General features: G+C 43.8%; 1 protein-coding gene across 2 annotated transcripts in view; it reads left to right on the top strand.

The window, feature by feature from the left end:
* CDH18 (cadherin 18) overlaps nt 1-20,716 on the top strand; it is an 883,209-nt gene that overhangs the window by 179,987 nt on the left and 682,506 nt on the right. For both annotated transcript variants that reach the window (XM_048508491.1, XM_048508490.1), the window contains exon 2: nt 17,845-17,920. The gene's annotated coding sequence lies outside the window, so the exon portion shown is untranslated. The remainder of the gene's footprint in view (nt 1-17,844; nt 17,921-20,716) is intronic.

The raw sequence follows: 20,716 nt of genomic DNA, 5'->3' as shown, positions 1-20,716 counted from the left end.
CCCTATCATCTTGCTTATTGAATTTTAGTATCCAGCCTTGATATTTAAAACTATGTGGCCAATGCAGGGTAACTAGTTAGATAGCACAAGCTGATCTTCCTATTAAATAACCCCATCTTAGAAACGTGTGAGAGCGTAGCTAAATTTCTGCAGGAAGCCAGTAAATTCCACTACTGGTGTAGTGCCCACAGGGCAGGGGGAGTGCAACGTCCGGAGTGCGCCCTGGTGCAGGGGCGTGGCCAGGGCATGGAGTGGGTGTGGCTGGGGTGTGGAGGGGTATTCTGGGGAGTGAGCAGGTGGCACTGCAGGAGGGGTACAGGGCACACGAGCATTCCGTGTGCAGGTTCCCCTCACTCCACCCGTGAGTTCCTCCTTCTAAAGAAAGGATGCTAATTTTTAATAATTTTATTAACTCTTTTCTTTTTACCACCATGCAATGTTGTATTGTATGATGCTTTTTATTTATTTTAAGTCATTGTATGTTTTAACTGTTAGTATGTTATGTATTATTTTATAGCCTAGATGACAATAAATGTAATGTATTGGATTGGTTAGGTAGCTCTCTATACCTGATACGAGGAAATAACAATGTTATTTCCACAGATGTGGCCATTGTAGTCCTACAAATGTCTGTGATCTTACTCCATTCATTATTTCAACATTTCCAAAGCATGCATGCAAACATGATGTAAACAGGTTCTGGACTGGACTGGCATCACTGATGAACGCACATGAAATTTCCTTATCTTTACTATTTATTGGAGGCTTCGCTGTAATTGAGGCAACTGAACAATTTCTTATTGTTCTAATTCCCAGTTCAGCACTAATGTATTTAAACAAGTATTTGAAATGGACATGATCGGCTGAATCAATAATGAATCCGCTTCACACACATGCCCTTCTCCAGCCATGCAAAAACAATTCACTTCCCAGGAGCTAATTCATTTCAGATCTACTGTCTCAGTCGTCTGTCTAAAATAAATCACAGCAGAAGTGCCCGGTCACAATTTGTTATTCTGATAAGTGGCACATTTTTAGTAATACGGTAGTATAGGTGGCAGATGTGGCTTTGTAATTCAATGGTAGAAAATGGCAGAGGGACTATTCATAATTAAAAAGGAAATATGGCCAGGCAAGTCAATGTGATGACTGTGAACAAGCTGGGAGTCTGTTAAGATTTATGATTTATCCAGTCATAGCAGCCTTTCTTTGCACTGTGAAATGAGAAAGAACCCTTCTCAAACTTTCCATGCTGCAGTAGCTCAGTACTGTCAAAAGCTTTCATGGCCAGAATCAGCCACTTGTTGTTGGTTTTCCAGGTTGCGTGGCCATGGTCTGGTAAGTTTTGCTCCAAACTTTTCACCTGCACCTATGGCTGGCATCCTCAGAAGCATGTCACAATGTGGTGTGGTTCTCTCTGTGGCACAGTACCATGGCTGCTACAACTGTGCCATGGAGAGAAAGACATCTCACCCTAACATGCCTCAGAAGAGGCAGGTGAAACATTATGAGCAAAACCTACTAGGCCACAACCTGTCAGGATGATGTTGGTGTGTGCTCTGTCCTTGAGTCTTTCCCGCCTGCCAGCCTGGCTCTCTGCCTAGATGGGGGATTTTTGCTTTCACGTTATCTTGGCTTGACTGTGTGAAACTATTTGCTGTTGAATCTTTTGTGGCGGGAAAGAGGGTTGCTACTGTGTTAAAACTATTATCAAAGTTCTGAGGCTCTCAGAACTCGCATCGCCTGTATTCAACTATGATTGCCAGTACAATAAAGAACTGAGAACAGTTACTTTTGCCTGGACTTTTCTAGTTCATTACATTATGAGAGTTCTCATCTCTTAGTGTAACTTTTGACGTGAAGTACAAGGTTACCTGATGTCTCGCCGTGGTCTTGCCTCCATGGATCCTGATAAGCAAGGGTTCAGGGGTCCTTTCAACTCTGAATATGAGGTTAGGACGCAGACTCCCCTTAGAGGGTCCTATCCATCCTCTCCTTCCCTGGTTCACACAGAGGAGTCTGATCTGGAGCCGGATCCAGAACCCAGTCACGCTCCTTCCGAAGCAGTTCGGACCTTTTCTTTCCCAGGATTCACATTCACGCTGGATTTGAATTAGTTCAGTGCTGTGTGCTGCAGAATTTTTGGATTGTTGTAATTTCAGAGCGCGCAGTTGTTGTACTTCCTGGAGCAATTCTTGTTTGGGCAGGGAAGCAGCAGAATGGTTTGTGGAACTATTTGAACTCGATGCCGAGGAGCTGAACTCGGTGGCTAGAGGTAGATTTTCACTGGTGATTCTTAGCATTCCCATAAAAATTTGAAGAAGGGAAGATTGAATGAACACCGAAGTTGGAGCTGCCACAGCAGCCCCACTGTATCCGCTAACGTAGTGGCCAGGTTGTGAAAACTGTGCTTTGAAATGTACATTTGGCATCCAGGCAATCAAAATCCTTTGCCGGGATAAATTGTGCAAATTGTATAATTTTCTGTAATTTATTCTGCATTACGGTTTTGCTAGTCTTGGGTGGAGCAGATTTATTTACTTATTTATTGGATATATATCCTGCTTTACTTACCAAAGCAGGCTCTAAGCAACTTCCAACGATTATTGATAAAACATATACAAAACATTACATGGTTAAAACTCCAAAGGAGGGTGGAACTATTTAAACTGGCATGTTCCCATGATCCACATACCCACCTACCTGTGTATCTCACCTGTACTTTGAGCACCCAAACTCTTCCCCATTTACCTGTTTTGCACTTGAAATTTGAAAATGACCTGGACAATTTCTTTTAGAGAAGCTACAGCATGTGAACAGTTTGATCAGTGTAAATATCAGCGTTTTTAGTCTATTTTAATTTTTAGGGGGTAGTAATTTATACTTTCTCTTAGCCAGTGAAGGTTCCTTGCACTTCTGCTGTTGCAGTGAGCTTTCCAAATCCAAATCCAAAACCTTTATTAGGCATAAAACCGGTGTGTGTCATGAATTCCAAATACAATAAAAAGATCATTATTGCACAACTTGCAGTACACAGAGTAAAAAGGTAGCAACAGCTTCAGAGATTTCAGCATTAGAGTTCTTTAGAAGCTTAGCCATTTTTATCTTATCAGAAAGGAGCATAAATCCTGTTGGTCATGCAGTTCTCAAATCAGTTCTGATGTTGTTGTATTTTGAACAGTGAGCTTTATAGAATGTCATTCTGCCTGTGTGGGACTTACTTATTTCTGCAACTCTGCTACCAATTTCCAGGACATTTTTACAGGCCGACCAGAAATTTTGCAATTTTTTTTTTAAAAAAACTAAAGCTTTGTCTTTTAGGAAGGTGTATTCTGCATCCCTTACATGCTTTGTGCTTTTTCTCTCCTTCTATGGAATGGCAATATACAATATACAGCCCTAAGCACTTTCAGCCCACGAGAAAAATCAGGGGCAGAAGGGAAATGCACTTGCAATTCAATTCAACCCAGACACATGCAAATATCCCCCATCCACACTGTGATGTGGAAAAAACATATACCCCACCACATAATCAGTCCACACCGTGCCACGGAGAGAACCAAATCTCACCATGACATGTCTCTGAAGATGTTAGGAGCAATGTTAGGAGCAAATGTTAGGAGCAAAATGTTAGGAGCAAAAAGTTTGGCCACACTGCCTGGAAAATCCACAACAGTCAACAGAAGGAAAAGTTACACATTTCTCCCCCACCCACTGATCCTCCCTTTAAAGAGCAGGGCAGTGTTCTCCCTGAAGGCAACTCCCATTTTTAAAATAAAGCCATTCAAGGCAAAACAGAAAGAGATGTGCCCAAGTTCCCTTTTTAAAAACAAAAAAACAAAAAAGTGTGCCTGGGTTATTAATATTTTGGCAAGCTCTGTAGCAGAGTTTTCAACTAGACTTAAGTGAACATGTTAGCATTTCTCAAGATTTTAGAGCAGAGATGGGAAATCTTGCAGCTATGTATCTAACATCCATGTGAAATTTGCCAGTTTTTCCTGTGGCTCTTCCATATGAGCTCTGCACTCCCACAAACCTGAAAGTGTTCATACGTGGGCCTCCATCATCCTTCGGATTACCCTGGGAGTTACTGGCAGTTCCAAACATGGGCCACCCCCCACCCCCCCACCCCCCATAAATAACTGCCACACGAGGGTTTGATTCAGTCTGGAGAGGATGAACAAATGTTCCAGATAAGGCCCTAAAAACGTGTTTGGAATTTCCCAGTAACTGTTTCATAATATCCCCAGTGTAAGTTGGTTCTTGACAAATTTTTATATCAGCTTAAAGTTCAAGGAGAAAACTTTCATTTGCATACATGGCCTCAGTTTATTTACCTGGCTGACAGCGTTAATTCCTTGAGGTTTCGGCTGCTTTGTCTTCATCCACTTTTCTATATGAATCATACCTGACAAAAAAAAAATCTTGCTTGAACCCCTCAGGGCTCATTTGGGACCAGGGGCTTTTGGAAGTACTTTGTAGATCAATCCCTGCTCAGCGCTGGGCTCTCCTTTTGCTCGAGAACAATTTACAGGTGAAGTAACAGTAAGTGTTCTCTTGAGTCTGTAGCACCATTGGGTAATCTTCAGCAAGTGTTTCGGAGATAATTTCCCCCACCCTTCAAGTCTTGGTTTTTCTGCCAATTTCATTTGTATTCACCTGCCCCTAGAAATGTATGGCTGCACACATTTTTCAGCTAGTTGCTGTAATTCAGAAACTATTGAAGTGTATTTTTTTATTTTTTTAATTGACTTGCTTGAACGGAACAGAAGCCTTATGTATAGCTGGCAGCAAACAGCTACTAGTTATGTATATGTCTGAAGCTGACTATCAAATTAAAGCCAATTTGAATACGGTAGCCTGCTTTTTGTTTTTCTTGAAAATAGCTGGGTTGAGCTACAACATTAGTAAGTGAAATTTTATGCAACGCCACTACTCAAGTGATTTGTTTTCGAGAACGTTGGTAATCTTGAAAGGTTAGAGAAGGCACAAAGTTTCTGCGGAGCCAGTAAAGAGCATCCATGAGTTATGCCTTATGACAGTGATGCCGAACTGGTTTTACTGGTCAGTGTGAAGGACTACCCTAGTAGGGGCCTTATGCCTTACTGCAGTGATGACACACATTGTTTTTATTATTATTTTACTAAGTGCATGCTCATCCCACTGTTCCCTAGAGTTCCATTAACGCAATAGTATGTGCTGATCTCATTGTCAGCAGAAGGGTGCCCTCTGCAGTTCTGTGGGAGAGGGATCAGAATTTGCTCCCCCCGCCCCACCCATTGTGATCAAATACAGCCTACTCCCATGTCCTGACCTGATCCAAAATGGGACTCTTTCTGCAGACTTGATTTACTCCTGATTTTCCACAGGCATTGGAATCGGTTTGGGCAGGGTTCCTGTGCCCATCTGACCTCCCTGTGTGTTTTTACAGTTCTGGAATTGGTTTATTAAATTTAACATGCGTTTTAAATAATGCAGATTTTCACGGGAGGCGGCTGTCTTCGTCACAGTCATCTCAGCACTCTCCTTATTTTTTAAAAAAGAAAACTGTCCTAAAGTTTCAATGTAGTGCTGTAATGATAGTTGTGAGGAAATGGCTCCTTCCTGTTGGAGCCATCCAGCCTGGGCAAGCTGATCGCTGTAACAGTGGAGCACGTTTATGGTGAACTTAGACTCTTGAACTCCAAAATAAATGAGCTGCTTCCCAGCAGTTCTTCCTATTGATCATGTAGCTTTTTCACACATATGGCCAGAAAGAAAGGAGTCAAGCTGTGAGTCAACCCTCTTATCAAACAAAATCTGCCTGAGGTTCACAGCCACCAAGGATTCCGGCCAATCTGGACAACAATGGTGGTTCTGTCCATACCTTGCCCACCTTCCCCCACCCCATAGGACCTTATCCCCCAGTGGTAGGATCCAAAAATTTTAATAACAGGTTCCGATGGCGGTGGGATTCAAACAGTGGCGCCACCGCACACACGCACCTCCAGTCCCTATCGGGCAGGGAGGTTGCTTTAGTAACCCCTTCTCGGCACTCAGAAAAAATTAGTAACCACTTCTAGAGAAGGTGTGAGAACTGGTTGGATCCCACCTCTGCCCCCGGCCTCCCACCACTCCAAACAACCTCAACCCCCACCCCTTCACCCTTACCCAAATCCTCACAGGACCATCTGCAGTGAGGTAAGAGCCCGCCCACCCAGCGGGAGGGAGGGAGGGGGCAAGCGACACTACAGCCCACCATGTGGGAGAATCCTTGCTAGCCCCCTCCCCCTTTCTAGGGCCCATTGCATTCTTCCCCACAATAGGCTTTGCTGCTAGTAAAGACATAAAGCAGGGAGCATTGTCAATTAAGGTTCTGCATTGAAAACCCAGTCAGAACATAAAATATAGCTTATTATAGAGCTTAAAAAGAATAACAATTTTCAGGCTAAAGAGAATTATAAAAATGGGGTTAAAGGGTCAACTCCTAAACAAATGCATGGGAAAACAGAAACATTGTGGCCTGAAGAAGAAGAAGAAGAAGGAGGAGGAGGAGGAGGAGGAGGAGGAGGAGGAGGAGGAGGAGGAGTTTGGATTTATATCTCCCCTTTCTCTCCTATAGGAGACTCAAAGGGGCTTACAATCTCCTTGCCCTTCCCCCCTCACAACAAACACCCTGTGAGGTAAGTGGGGCTGAGAGAGCTCCGGAAAGCTGTAACTAGCCCAAGGTCACCCAGCTGGCATGTGTGGGAGTGCCCAGGCTAATCTGAATTCCCCAGATAAGCCTCCACAGCTCAGGCAGCAGAGCTGGAAATCAAACCTGGTTCCTCCAGATCAGAGTGCACCTGCTCTTAGCCACTACACCACTGAGATCTAATATAGGCACCAGGTGAGCCTCAAGGGGAAAGACACCCCCCAAAGTCAGGGGCCACTACTGAGACAATGTCATTCTTCCAGTTGTTTCTCCTGAATTGTGTTCAGAGTAGTCTGCATATGCTGCTTGCTGCCCTTTTCAGTTTATGTCTTTTAGTCTGTTCAGTTTATTGACATGCACATCAGCACATGCACAGCCTGGCTGAATAACCACAAAAAAGGAACTTCAAAATCATGTAAGCACCTGGCTTTGCACCTGGGATCCCTGAAGGACCAGCTCCTCTCACGCTATCCAGCCTGCCAGCTAAGAGACGGGGCTTTTCACATGCCCATGCTGCTCAGGAAATGGGATCATGTAATCCAAACCACCAAAAACTGTGGAGAAATTTAGCTGAGGGGCATTCCATCCCTCAATTTAAACATTTTGACACATGACGAGGCATATTTACAATACAGAGAGAGGGCTCAGAGGCATTGCCAAGAGTGTAACATGCTAAAATAGATAATAATCAAATCATGCCCATTGTTTTTGTCCACTGGCTGAATATTATTGGCAGTTTGTATTCGCTGTATAGTTGCTGAGTTATTGATCTCTTCTTCTCTGACTGCCTCATGGATGTTTCTTTTTCTCCCCCTGTGGCTCACTTTTCATTAATACGAGGTCGGATTTACAACCTTGTGTATACATGAAGTCTGAAGGTGAGAGTTAGAGCTGTACTTCATAATGTCTTGAATCCCCAACCTAGAAGTTAGAGTTGGGTGGCTGTGAGAGGTCTTTTTTTTCCTTTTACCAACTGAGAGGATGTCCACAGCCTCCTATGGTTTTGGGGATCTAGGTTTGTTTTAAACTGTACACCTTCCCCTCAATCACCAGGCAGCAAGTGTACAGGTTGGGGGTCACTGCTGTGAGGTGAATTTTGTGTTGCACAAGCCTGACACAGAGATCACTGAGGCAGGATTAGTATATAAACAACGAAGGTTTTGGGTGCTGTGTGGTTTCCAGGCTGTATGGCCGTGTTCTAGCAGCATTCTCTCCTGACGTTTCGCCTGCATCTGTGGCTGGCATCTTCAGAGGATCTGATGTTGGGAAAGCAAGTGGAGTATTATACCTGTTGGAGTGTCCAGGGTGGGTGAAGAAACATTGTCTGTGAGTAACAAAGAAGACAGCCAGGTCAATAGGTGAGGGCATCTGAATAGAAGTATGAGTAACAATGAAGAGTATGAGTAACAATGGGAGTATCAATGGAGATAGCAAGGTCAATAGGTGGGAGCATCTGAATAGAAGTATCCTGGCCTTTGTTTCCTTTGTCTATAGTCATCCTATGTTTGTGTGGAGCTGGTTAGACACTGTCTTGACTCTAGTATTTTTCAACACTGGCAACCAAGTTCTGTTCATTTTCATTGTTTCTTCCTTTCTGTTGAAATTATCCATGTGCTTGTGGATTTCATGTGCTAAGGTTTTATGTGTTTGCAGGTTGATTTAAAGGATCAGATTGGCAGCACAAGTGTCCAAGTAGACAGAGACCTGGCTGAAGCACATACATTTATGCCAGTTATGCCTTCAGATTGTGGCTTGAATTATCTTTAAGGCACAAATCGACTTTCACTGACTAGCCGCTAGGATGGGTCCTTTCACACCCAGAATCCCCACCAGCAGCAGCCGGCCCTTTCCCAAGAGGTGGACTAAATGGGACCAGGTCTGTTTCTTCACTACAGGCAGGACTATTAGTTAGGGACTTTATTCTCTCCCAGAGTGTTAGGTCTTGAACCTTAACCCAATAAATGGACTCTGAAGTATTGATCAGCAGCATTTATTGAAACAAGCACGATACTTGGCGAAAGTCAGTTGTGACGAAGCTGGCATCTTCAGTCCCATTTATCCCCACAGAACCCACACACACCCGCCCCCCGTTTCCCAAGAATTCCAGGAGCAGTCTCTGACACTGAGACTGCTCCACGGTCAGCAGCAGATAGCAGAGGAGCCACCTGACTTCCTGCCCCACAACAAAATAATGGACGTCACTCTTTTTCTCATGGGACAGAGGTGCCAAGGGAAGCCTAGTTTCCTACAAAGCATATGGGGCCATAAAGTGAAGATCAAGGAAACAATGCACAGATGGCAGAGGTTACATATAGCAGGCTGGTTACATATATCTCAAAGAGACATTGTTTCTATCAGTTACATTGAATCAGGAATGCACTTTATTCACCCAGATAAGCATCTGCCTGCCACAGAGGTAGAGTTAAACCACTCTGCTACACTACCAGGCAGAACTACCCTTCAAACTGTTTGATCTCTTGCTGAGCCAGACCCAAAACTATCCCTGCCCTCTCAGGCAGATCTGATCTTCCCGCTTCCTTTCTGGGCTTAGCTCCAAGATCCCATCCCCCTCCTGGAAGGGGATTGGATCCTGGAACAGTTCTCCTATGGACTCACCTTGGGGGCTGGATGTTCTCTACTACGCAGTGGCATAGTGGCTAAGAGCAGTGGCTAAGGGCAGGTGCACTCTGATCTGGAGGAGCCAGGTTTGATTCCCAGCTCTGCCGCTTGAGTTGTGCAGGCTTATCTGGGGAATTCAGATTAGCCTGTGCATTCCCACACACACCAGCTGGGTGACCTTGGGCTAGTCACAGCTTCTCGGAGCTCTCTCAGCCCCACCTACCTCACAGGGTGTTTGTTGTGAGGGGGAAGGGAAAGGAGATTGTAAGCCCCTTTGAGTCTCCTGCAGGAGAGAAAGGGGGGATATAAATCCAACTCTTCTTCTTCTTCTTCTTCTTCTTCTTCTTCTTCTTCTTCTTCTTCTTCTTCTTCTTCTTCTTCTTCTTCTTCTTCTTCTTCTTCTTCTTCTTCTTCTTCTTCTTCTTCTTCTCCTCCTCCTCCTCCTCCTCCTCCTCCTCCTTTCCATTACACAGGATCTCCAGCCTTGAATCCACATGAAGTTTGAAGGATAGAGTCATAATTCTTCATGTTGTCCTTAATCCTCAACCTGGAAATTAGAGCGGTGCAGCATTCTTCTAAGTAGAACCTTTTTTTGTTAATAAACTGAACATTCCAGAAGCTTAGTTTACACAGAGTGGCTTGTTTTCTCTTCACGTGATCAAGGCATACCTTGTTTTCTTCGATCACCTAGCCTTGACTCTGTTGTACAAGATACTAAGAAAGTGTTCAGGCAGTACGACCCTCAATGCAAACAAAATTTGGTAACAAAACCCTTAGTGTGCACAATTACATCTAATCTGCAAAGTGTGTCGATGGGGATTCATAGGGTATCCCTTGACACTTCAAATCCAGTTACCTGTAAAATGTAGCAACAGTGTTCTGAATGGCTTTCCCTCAAGCAAACTATACCCTGTGTGGTGTGATGGAAATGACAGTTGCGTCTTTCTGCAGGACAAAGAAGTACAATTCTCCAATTCCATTTTAAAAGTTATTTTAAGTATCACTTCTGTCCAAATCTTTTTTCTGTGCTCTGTTAAACTCTCTACTGTGATAAAAGAGCGTTCTTAACTTAATGTTATGGTGAAAGACAAGAGAAGCCCACTGGCTTCTGCAGTTGTTGACTGTATTGCATGCAGGTGTGGAGAGGTGTATATTGGAACTATAAAATGCAGCATTATCACAAGAACTAGGAAACATAAAAATAAATAAGATGAGAAAGGAGTGCGAAGAACAAGCATTCTTGAAGCTGGAAGGAACTATCTGATAAAAGAAATATAACCTTGAAGGGACAGGTGGTAACTCAGGACTGACCGGCCTCTAACAGCCAACCTGTGAAGCAGCTTCCTTTCCCGCTGATGCTGTGTTGGACTATATCTGTGGTGGATTGGGTGATCCCTGATAATTCTGGTTCCTATTGGTGAGCAAGGCAGTTGCAGGGACTGTTGCCCAATGAATACTTTTATCTCTGTTGTTTGATCCCGGAACATTTTTGCTTCCCTTGGGAGCTGACTCTAATCATGGAGGGTTTTGAATCACTCTTGGCAGAGCCACAAGTACCACATCAATTGTACTTATTCAGGTTACCCCCCCCCCTTTTTTTTTTACAGAAGCAGAATTACTGGTGTAGAGCCATAGTATAAAGTAGTCATGGGCTCATTCCGCACATGCAGAATAATGCACTTTCAAACTGCTTTCAGTGCTCTTTGAAGCTGTGCGGAATGGCAAAATCCACTTGCAAACAGTTGTGAAAATGGTTTGAAAATGCATTATTTTGCGTGTGAGATTGCGAGGGAGATTGCAGAGAAGCTGAATGAATTCTTTGCATCTGTCTTCACCCAAGAGGAGGTGAGGAACATTCCTGCACCTGAACCAAGCTTCTTAGGAGGCGAATCCGAGGAACTAGCGAAGATAGTGGTAGACAAGGAAGAAGTTCTGGCAGCCATTGATAAACTAAATGTTACCAAATCCCCTGACCCAGATTGCATTCACCCAAGAGTTCTTAAAGAGCTCAAGCATGAAATTGCTGATCTTCTCACTGTAATATGCAACTTATCCCTGAAATCAGGCTCCATCCCTGAAGACTGGAAGATGGCCAATGTCACACCAATCTTTAAGAAAGGATCTAGGGGGGACCCAGGAAATTACAGGCCAGTCAGTTTGACATCTGTTCCTGGTAAATTAGTAGAATCTATCATTAAAGATAAAATTATAAAACATGTAGAAAAGCAAGACCTGCTGAGAAAGAGTCAGCATGGCTTTTGCAGAGGCAAGTCCTGTCTTGGCAAACTTTACTAGAGTTCTTTTGAGAGTGTAAACAGGGTATGTGGGACAGGGGTGATCCTGTGGACATTGTCTACTTGGATTTCCAAAAGGCTTTGACAAAGTTCCTCATCAGAGACTGTTGAGAAAACTCAGCAATGAAGGAATAAGAGGGGAAGTCCTCCTATGGATTAAAAACTGGTTGAGAAACAGGGAAGCAAAGGGTGGGTGTGTTCGGAAGTTCTCACAATGGAAAGATGTCGGGAGTGGTGTCCCCTAAGGATCCGCTTTGGGACCAGTGCTCTTTAACCTATTCATAAAATGACCTGGAAGTAGGGGTGGGTAGCGTGCAGGCTAAGCTTGCAGATGATACCTAAATTATGTAGGGTGGTGGTGAACCAATAAAGGATTAAGTAAGAGCTCCAAGCTGACCTTGATAAATTAGGTGAGTGGGCTGGCGAAATGGTAAATGCAGTTCAATGTAAAGTAAAATGTAAAGTGATGCACATGGGGCAAAAAAAATCCACACTTAATTAATACAAGCTACAGGGGTCAGCTTATCAGTCAGCAGACCAGGAAAGGGATTTAGGCGCCTTAGTTGATAATAGTTCCATTGGAATGTCAACTAAATGTATGGCAGTTGTGAAAAAGGCAACTTCTATGCTGAGGATAAGTAGAAAAGGAATTGATAATAAAACTGCAAAGATTGTCATGCCCTTATATAAAGCAGTGGTGCGACCGCACTTGGAGTACTGTGTCCAGTTCTGGTCGCCGCATCTCAAAAAGGATATTGTGGAGATAGAAAAAGTGCAGAGAAGGGCAACAAGGATGATTGAGGGACTGGAGCACCTTCCCTATGAGGAGAGGCTGCAGCGTTTGGGACTCTTTAGTTTGGAGAGGAGGCGGCTGAGGGGGGATATGATTGAAGTCTACAAAATTATGCATGGGGTAGAAACTGTTGACAGAGAGAAATTTTTCTCTCTTTCTCACAATACTAGAACCAGGGGGCATCTATTGAAAATGCTGGGGGGAAGAATTAGAACTAATAAAAGGAAACACTTCTTCACACAACGTGTGATTGGTGTTTGGAATATGCTGCCACAGGAGGTGGTGATGGCCACTAACCTGGATAGCTTTAAAAGGGGCTTGGACAGATTTATGGAGGAGAAGTCGATTTATGGCTACCAATCTTGATCCTCCTTGATCTGAGATTGCAAATGCCTTAACAGACCAGGTGATCGGGAGCAACAGCCGCAGAAGGCCATTGCTTTCACATCCTACATGTGAGCTCCCCAAGGCACCTGGTGGGCCACTGCGAGTAGCAGAGAGCTGGACTAGATGGACTTTGGTCTGATCCAGCTGGCTTATTCTTATGTTCTTATGTTCTTATGTGTGCGGAAGGGGCCATGGTTCCCAGCAGGTTGATTTTCAGATCTCCTCCTGCCTGACCAAACTGTATATAACAGCATGTGCTACTTCTTGATTTTACTCCAATTGTTTCTCTGATAATTTTCCTGCTATTAGGAAGGGTAAGCCCCAATGTAGACAGCAGCTTGGAGTCCTGTTGAAGGAGATCGAGATTGATTATCCTATTTTTAATCATGCTGGGAATGGGCACAATTTGCATTTTCTGCCTCAGGCACCAAAGGGGTTTGGGTCTATCTGTTCCTTTAGTGAGCTTGCTTGAGTAGGCTGAATCAGTCAGAACGATCTCAGCATTCCATTTCACAGAAAGGCAACAGGGATGTCTGCAGGCAATGTGGGCCCCTGACAACATTGTCTGCTTCCTCCTCCATCCCACCAAGATCCAAGTCCGGAATCGTGAGAAAACAGTTCACATGACTATATACTTACACTGTAGTCCTTGGATTGAGGAGGGTGAAGCTCTGTTTTTACCCAAAAAGACATAAGTATGCCAGGACCCACCTCCAATTCCTGTGACCGGGCAATTCTAACTCCTTCCCTACAGCTGGAAGCACTGCTTTTCAAACATTCTGATCACAAAGTGAGTTCCAACAAACTAGCCACATAAAATAAATCCTAGATGGCCTCAGAAAATAACACAAAGTCAAAAAAAGAATGGTTCTCTGGATGCTTCAAAGAGAATCGAAGAAAAATCCCTTTGAGGCCTGCCTATCTTGAAGCTGGCTATGTCCAATTCATACATTTTTAATGAGGGAGAGCCTAGGAATAAGGCACGTTATAACTTTGGGGGTGGGGGGTGGAATGTTATATCCAGAAGGTTTATGTACAAGAAAATGACAGGAGCTCTAAATGTTGGATCTGCATTGGACTTGGGGGGAAAAATAATTATGTAGGTCTTCAGATTCCTGAAAGGGCTTCATATTCACTACCTCAGCAATAAGAAGAAGGAGTCAAGCACCTGTCAGAAGGATGGCTTCAGAAACATTTTCCCTTCATTTTTCTTTTGTTGTTTTCCTGAGCACTTTTACTGTGATTTTTTAAAAAAATCCATTTCTGCGCCAACTTCCCTTGAGCATGTGATCATGTTGAAATGGTCTTTGTCCCCTCTCCACACCCCTATGTAGTTACCCAACCTCCCCTTCTCTATACCTCCAGGTAGTTACTCAAAGTCTCCTTAAGCCCTTTTTCTGCTCTCCCTCATTTTCCATTTTTGAAAGGAATTTTATTTTTTTCCTCTTTGTTGTATTGAACTAGCAATGTAATCTTGAAGCAGAGGTAAGAAGTAGAGGTAATTGGATCAGCTTTGTCAATTTCACCTAGAACTTGTGATGTAACAGATAATTGTATCTACAGTTAGGAGCAAGTGAAATTGACAAGGGACTGCAACAGTAGTGGGTGTGTGTGTCAGGACCCCCGGACTGTTCAGGGAAAGTGCTTCTGTTTTAGCAAGTCTTTATTCAGAAACTGTCTTGCCCACCTGCTGCTGCAACTGACAGCTTCTCTGAAGAAGCCCCTGCTGCATCTGACAGCTTGCCTGAGAAAGGGTTCCAGAGCCTTGCAGAGAGAAGCCAGCTGAACCTGTAGAGCCTGAACCCACACAGGCTTTTGGCTCAGCAGGCATAAAGACAATATTAGCAGCGCTGAGTTTTCAGATGCAAGCCTGAGGTGCAGACTGAGATTGAGATTGGCCTTAAAGAAGAGATGCCACTCAGCAAGGCTTCAAGCTAGGCATTACCCAGAACCTTTGCAGGAGCAGTCCTAAGCAAGTAGCTCTGAGGAATAAAAAACCTTGGGCAGGAAATGCAATTATCGTTGCAAAGTGGATTCTACTCGACCTTGTCTGCACACCACTGCTGTCTCCATACCTGAGTGACAACAGACCTGCTTCTGACCTTAATTCCTGGATTCTCTTGGTTGCTGTATGTTTTCTTGGCAATTGACTCCTGGCCTGATCAACCTCTTCGGACTCTCCCGTGGACTTGGCAACCTTAGACTTTATTCTTTATTGGACTGCCTCAGCCCAGCCCTGAGCCTCCTCAGTACTGCGTGTTGCTGTGGCAGCACACCAGCCCCGCCCAGCCAGCACAGAAACAGTGGTTCAAGTAAAATAGGCCATCAGACATTTAGTGGCAGACCTGGAAAAAACCCATCCCAATCCCTACACAAAAACAGAAAGCAATGACTAGCTGCCCCACTCCAAGCCCTTGCCAGTGAAACCTGACCCTTTCTCTCAGAGAGAAAGGAATGTGCCTGGGCCCTCTTATCTCATGCCATTTTAACTCAGCCAACACAGGAAATAACCCCAGTACCCACCTCCTGTCGGGAGGAGAATTATGGTCAGGCCTGGTATAAGATTAGGCATGACAGTGCGTTATTGCAGCTCTAATTTGGCTGGAAAATGGGGGGAGTGGAGAGTGAAGGTAAACTGTGTATTTATGCTCCTTCTGGTACAGAATGATTTCACAGAAAATGTTTTCAAGACACAAGGTGCCCGGAAACAGCTACAACCCGCTGTTCCCTTTGTAGGAGTTTTAATAGCGGGACGCCATCTTTATTTTAATTGAGACAGAAATTGGATGCTGCTTTTAAATTGTTTTAATATTTATTGTCTTATCACTGTTGTAAACCGCCCTGAGCCCTTCGGGGGAGGGCAGTATAAAAGTAGAATAATAAATAAATAAAAATAAATAAGGTTTGGCTGCTGGGCCCTGCAAGATTTAATACAAATTTATAAAGAAACTTTCTGGCATGTGGCTCAGACCACGTGGAATACGTACCGTGCAACCCTAAGCAGATTTACACTCTTTTAGGCCCTCTGACTTCAAGGGAATTGGAAGGGTTTGGATTGCAATGACAGTTGGTTATAAGGAGATAGGATGGGGAAGGCAATCTCTTTTGTCTGGAATGCCAAATGCCCTGCAATGTCTACCAGTGAAGAACGCCGTGGTTTTACCATCCTCAAGGTAGGGCCTCGGATTTTCTCCAGACAACCAAGTTTAGTTCTTCTGGAGGAAATGGCAGCTTTGGAGAACACTTGAGGGCATCTCATCCCTGATAAGTCAGGCTACTCAGTCTCCCGCTGCAGCAAACCTTTGAGTTGCTTGCCAGGGCCTGAAAAAGCAAGAGGGGGAAGCTGGGATGGGGTGCTGGGAAATGTGTGTCAACATTCAGTAGGCTGACTAGCATTGCCAGGTCCACTGGCAGGGGATGCGCAGTCAGAACTGTCAGATCTAAGTTGGGAAACTCTCTGGAGGTTGGTCTGGGTGGAGCATATCTAGCAGAATGTGGCTTGTTCAGCATGTTCTGATGCACCTTTGGTTTGGCTCCAGCAAATCTCATAAGCTGTGGCCAACCATGGACCAAAGAAGAAATGAGTTTGCATCAAGATACTCTTAGAAGTTTCCACGTTTGACCAGGAGCAGTGGCGTAGGAGGTTAAGAGCCCGTGTATCTAATCTGGAGGAACCGGGTTTTATTCCCTGCTCTGCCGCCTGAGCTGTGGAGGCTTATCTGGGGAATTCAGATTAGCCTGTGCACTCCCACACATGCCAGCTGGGTGACCTTGGGCTAGTCACAGCTTCTCGGAGCTCTCGGAGCCCCACCTACCTCACAGGGTGTTTGTTGTGAGGGGGGAAGGGCAAGGAGATTGTAAGCCCCTTTGAGTCTCCTGCAGGAGAGAAAGGGGGATATAAATCCAAATTCTTCTTCTTCTTCTTCTTCTTCTTCTTCTTCTTCTTCTTCTTCTTCTTCTTCTTCTTCTTCTTCTTCTTCTTCTTCTTCTTCTAGATGACTGTATAATGGTCTGGGCAACTAAAAAATCTGCTTCGGAGAAAGTTAGAAATGAAATTATAATTGACTGGTTTGTATGTTTATTTTAAAAACTTAAAAAAACTTTTTAAGAAGTCAAGAAGTCAAGAAGCAGCAGAATAATACTTTCACATAACAGATTCACACAGACCAGAGCTCCCTTCCCCCAACAACCAGGCCGACCTGGCAGTGAGTGAGTGGGTAGGTGTGGCTGCCTCTGCAGGAAGCCCATGCTGGGGATGTGGTGTGTGCCGGTGGCTCACTCAAAACTCCATGTCCCAGTTCATGCTGGCCACACACTCTGGCCTCCACCTGCTATTCCTCCATCGCAGCAGTTCGGTTCTCATCGCTGCCACCACCCAAGCTCTTTGCAAGCTCCAGAGCAACTCAGTTGCCAGCATTTGGAGCTGCCCTCCCAACTTGCTGCTTGCCCTCCCACAACCACAATTTTTTTTGGAGGGGGCACAATTTCAGTGACACCCTGGGCTTTGTTTTATACAGGTACACTTTCTTTGAAAACCCAATGGGTGGCCATCAATCAGCTGTGACTTTACAGGACTTTACACACACGGGATTGGTGAAGTTTCAACAAGTAAAGCTTAACATGGTTACATTATGTCAGAGGTCTTCAAACTATGGCCCTCCAGATGTTCATGGACTACAATTCCCATCAGCCTCTGCCAACATGGCCAAGTGGCAGGGCTGATGGGAATTGTAGTTCCTGAACATCTGGAGGGCCATAGTTTGAAGACCCCTGCATTATGTAGTCAACTTTTCTTGAGATCTTGTGTGTTTCTGTTTGCAAGCTGATGAGGCTGTCTGTTGTTTTTGTTGTTTGTGCAGACGTGGTTGATCGGACGCATTTTGCTGCCTGGTGGTTATGGCAGAGTGTAATTTTGCTTCAGCAGATATTGTGGAGTTTAATGGTTTTTGTTAGCTGACTCGTGGTCTGACAAACGGAAGATGGGATCTCAATATAAATGAATGAAAGATGAAATATAAATAAATGTACATTGTGTGATCAATATATTTAAAGCAGATTTCTATTCTGTTTTCATGAAGGTGATCAACGCCAGTAAAGATGCCAAGGCTGGAATGATCAACCACAACAAGCAGTGACCGGTATACTTTCAGAAAGGTATTTGTGTATTTTTTTTTAAGTCTTGGATTTCTGGTCCTAAAATTTGATACACTGTTGAGCTGTTGGGCATGTAGTGTTCATATGAATTAGCAAACCTATAGCTTGACTTTGTTTTAGATTATTATTTGTATACAGATAAACAGAAGGTTATATATCTTTTAAACAGCCACAACTACGAGCTGTTGGAAGCGGTGGCTAAATTTTTAAATGGTGTTATTTTAACTCGTCAGAAGTTGTAAAGTTGTAAAGGCTGTTATTATCTTGTTAAGTTAATCTTAAACTATTTATATGCCATTAAAGGTATTCGAAATCGAAATCGATTATTATTTGTATTTATCAGATAGTAATATTAGGAGATGCTCCTCCAATCAAGGCAGAGTTGCCAACTTCCCAGTAGAGCCTGGAGATCTTCTGGGATTACAACTGATCTCCAAATGACAAAGATCACCCCTGAGAAAGGGGTGTTTTGAACAGTGAACTCCATGGTATAATATCCTGCTGAAGTCTCTTCCCTACCCATTCCAGCACGCCCTGGGCTTAGTGTGTTTCCCCACTGGGATACGACAGCCCTAGTCCAAGGATTCTGCAAGTTTAGTTTGGGACCCAAATACATTTAACCTGAAGATGAGGAGAAGAGAGAACAAGGTAAAAGATGGGAGAACTTTCACAATTTCTCTTCTATTTCCATCCTCTGCCCTCTGCATCTAACAGTTGCTTCTGTACATTTATTTCTTTGACCTTTCCACATGGCTGAGAGATAAATTAGTAACAAGATAATCACACCAAAAAAAAGGAGAGTCTTTTGGTGTATCATTTTTGCAATAACCACCACAATTCATAGACAAGCCTTTATTGGCATTCCAAATTACAATAAAACAATTGTCCATAAAAGACAGATAAATGCAACAAACATTCAGAGTCTTATCAATGGTGTAGTTCAAATGGACTCATCAAAAGTGCCATTCCCATACACCTCTCCACAGACCAGACTGAAGACCCACTAACAGAACCCAGGCCTCACAACAACGTACAGTATCAACACTCCACTATAAAACACAGAGTTTGTTAGAGTGGCACCTAACACAGAACAAGGGATAGGGGGCAAGGAAATGGGCAAACAATTGATTTGACTCCCATAGGTTGCCACAGCCTTCAGTTGTCACTCCATCTGGCAATCAATAATAAAACTACGACATCTCTCAATGAATCACCCACAGGTTATTTGACTTTGGGTGACCGTGAACCCAAAGGTTGCTGGCAGAGGTAGGCACTGTATACCAGTAGCAAATAGTTAATGTGAGCAACATTGTTGTTGTTATGATGATTGCAATCTAATGCTTAATATCCATCTAGCGTTTCGTCTATAATCTTTAAAAGATATTTTGCTACGCTTTCACAAAAGTAAGGATCAAGGAATAACCACCACAGCCTTGGTATGATTGCAGTCAAGATTGTATCAGCTTTTTTCTTGTGTGGTATTTTACAAATATGCAGGAACACGTGGGCATGAGTAAAACACCACACGAAAGGAAGGTTGACAGTCAGACAAACAAACATACCAATGCTGCTTCTTTGCATCATTTTGTCTACGAGTATCAGTACTGTAGGGAGAAGGGGAAAGGTGCCAACGAACTGAAGAAAGTAAATGCTGTGTCCAACTACAGGTGGATCAATGTAGGAACTAAATTTAGAAATTATCCTCATTAAATGGGAATTCAGGAAGAGTAGAATGTAGGGTAAAGTGAATTTATAGAACAAGGAAGGTATAGAATATGGATAATCTGTTCTTTCACAAAATAGATTTGGCAAGGGGCTGGAGAGGATTTGGCATGAGGAAAAATGGTAACTTGCTGAAGACACCAGAGAAACCCACAGATTAATTGAACTAACGTGAATGTGGGCCGCTACACAGATTAGCAGGAGTCTGTAGCCAATACAAATATGGCTCGTTTAAAAAAAGAAAACGAATGCTTTAAGTTAAGATATACTGGAGAAGGGTGTTGGATGCTAGAACAATCAGGATGTGAATAAAATGTCAGGAAAAGGTTTTATGTGTCCTGCCCCTGAACTGGGAAAAGCATTTAGACTTCTATTGCCAGAACTAAAGGTTAAGCACCCAAACACCTTCCATTATACCCTACATCAGTGATTCCCAAAGTGGGCGCCACCGCCCCCTGGTGGGTGCTGCAGCGATCCAGGGGGGCAGTGATGGCCACAGGTAGAAACATTAATACATATATCTTTCTGTTTAATTGCTATTAAAAAATTTAAAAAATTAATTTCCAGGGGGCGTTAAGTAATATTTTTTCTGGAAAGGGGGCGGTAGGCCAAATAAGTTTGGGAACCACTGCCCTACATCATGCCCCACTACGTCACCACCCCTGTACACCCATTCCCAAAGTCAAAACTTAGGTCAAAACAATCCACACACCCCAGGGCTGTGGAGGGCAGCAGCTTGCTGGTGCCCAACAAGCAGATTAGGCTTTGCCTGGGAAATGAAACTAAAGCAGAAGTAGGTTAGAAAACCCCATGTCCTGTCCAGGAGAGCAGGCAGGATTGGAGCAGAACTGGGCAGTTCATGACGTCATGTGACCAAAGCCTTCTGAAAGATACTTTCCAGAAAGAGGAGCGGAAGTGGTGAACAGTTGTCAGTCATCCACATGCAAACCACTTGCAGATTTATTCTGGGGGATTCCCACAGGGTACTCCTGTGTATTTTTATGACTTATCGTGAGACTTTGGATGTGCTGCTTCTGAATAAAGAACTCTTGACAACCAGTGTCTCAGTTGCAG

Source organism: Sphaerodactylus townsendi, linkage group LG09, assembly GCF_021028975.2.
Source record: "Sphaerodactylus townsendi isolate TG3544 linkage group LG09, MPM_Stown_v2.3, whole genome shotgun sequence".
In the NCBI taxonomy this organism is placed as follows: Eukaryota; Metazoa; Chordata; class Lepidosauria; order Squamata; family Sphaerodactylidae; genus Sphaerodactylus; species Sphaerodactylus townsendi.
Note: the sequence above shows the minus strand (reverse complement) of the source record. Positions and strands in the feature narration are given on the sequence as shown.